The sequence below is a fragment of the Bubalus kerabau genome, chromosome 17, assembly GCF_029407905.1.
Source record: "Bubalus kerabau isolate K-KA32 ecotype Philippines breed swamp buffalo chromosome 17, PCC_UOA_SB_1v2, whole genome shotgun sequence".
Lineage (NCBI taxonomy): Eukaryota > Metazoa > Chordata > Mammalia > Artiodactyla > Bovidae > Bubalus > Bubalus kerabau.
The window spans coordinates 26975410-26976996 of NC_073640.1; the positions used below are offsets into that span (position 1 = coordinate 26975410).

The 1587-nt window shown below is 49.3% G+C and overlaps 1 non-coding gene across 1 annotated transcript; it reads left to right on the top strand.

The window, feature by feature from the left end:
- On the top strand, positions 1–73 carry TRNAF-GAA (transfer RNA phenylalanine (anticodon GAA)). Its single transcript has one exon. It is a non-coding gene; the product is annotated as a tRNA-Phe (tRNA).
- Positions 74–1587: the final 1514 nt, after the last annotated feature.

Consider the following 1587-nt stretch of genomic DNA (forward strand, 5'->3'; position numbering starts at 1 on the left):
GCTGAAATAGCTCAATTGGGAGAGCATTAGTCTGAAGATCTAAAAGTCCCTGGTTCAATCCCAGGTTTTGGCAATTGTTTCTGACCCTTTGGGCTTCCCTGGTAGCTCAGCTGGTAAAGAATCCGCCTGCAATGCAGGAGACCCGGGTTTGATCCCTGGGTTGGGAAGATCCGCTGGAGAAGGAATAGGCTACCCACTCCAGTATCCTTGGGCTTCCCTGGTGGCTTAGCTGGTAAAGAATCTGCCTGCAATGCGGGAGACCTGGGTTCAATCCCTAGGTGGGAAAGATCCCCTGGAGAAGGGAACAGCTACCCACTCCAGTATTCTGGCCTGGAGAATTCCACGGACTGTATAGTCCATGGGGTCACAAAGAGTCGGACACAATTGAGTGACTTTCACTTTCTTTAAAAAAAAAAAAAAAGACAAGACCATTGATTCCTGTGGCCATGTTTTTTTTTTTCTTTCTTTAAAAAAGGTCATCTTTGAGATTAATATGGGAACCTCTCCAACTCAATAACTGGATTTTGAAGAAGAGATTTCTCCTGTCCCACACACTAAAAGTCACATTTTGTTGATAGGGTGAGGTTTGGGGATGTACTCATGAACAACCAGGCTCTGTGTTCAGCCCTGTTCACAGACCCATCCAGAGAGCAGGCCTATCCCTGGGTGTTTCAGGGGCAAGCAGCCTGCTGTCCCACTCTGAAGGCAGAGAGAAGCCCCGAGATGGGTTGCCAGGAGGACTGGGCAGATTAGGCGGTTTTGTAAGGAACTAGAGAGAGCAGGTCTGTTTACTCTTTCAGTATTTCTTTACATTTTTTTCAAGATCAGAAAGTGACCCCAGACTGTTCTTTTGGGGTATGATTTAGACTCGTTGTTACAACCACCCTTTGCCCCTGCCGTTGTCCTCCTCCTGCCTGGGAGGAAGGCCCCAATTCCCTTTCCTCACCGCACCCCATCCCCTTCTCTTCCAGTAACTCTAGAACCTCCTGACCAGGCCTCTGCCAGCCACTCTGCACAAGGGGCCGGACAGACCTTTTCAACACAACTTTGATTGTGCTGCTCACCCTAAAGAGCCCTCAGGGACTTTCTCACTGCATTGAGTAAATGCCATCCTCCTCTGGGTGGCCAAGAGGCAGCTGAAAATCAGGCCATCTCCCACCTCCCCTTCCTTCCCCTTGCCCTTGGCCACACTCCTGGGAGGCACTGCCTGCCTCGTTGCTCCAGTCCTCCAACCCACAAGGTGCTTTCTCTGTCTGAGTCACCCCTCCCTGATCCCTGCCACCCTGGGTCCCTCTCACCGTTTGGTCTCTCAACTGGAGAGAGTTTCCCTGTGCACCCAACTTAAGGGATCTCCCCAGACTTTCTGAGTTAACCCAGTGCTCCAGTGTTTGCAAGGCTTTGTCAATATCTGTTGATAGCTGATTTATTTGCTTGTTTGTTTCTAGCCTTCCCCCTGCTTGAGTTTAAGAGAAAACTCATCTGTTGTCTTTACTATAACAGTCCTGGCTCATAGAACTTCTCCTAATATGTAATAGTTGCTCAGGAAATACTGTGGGAAGGAAGGAAAAAGGAAGGAAGGGAAGGAGA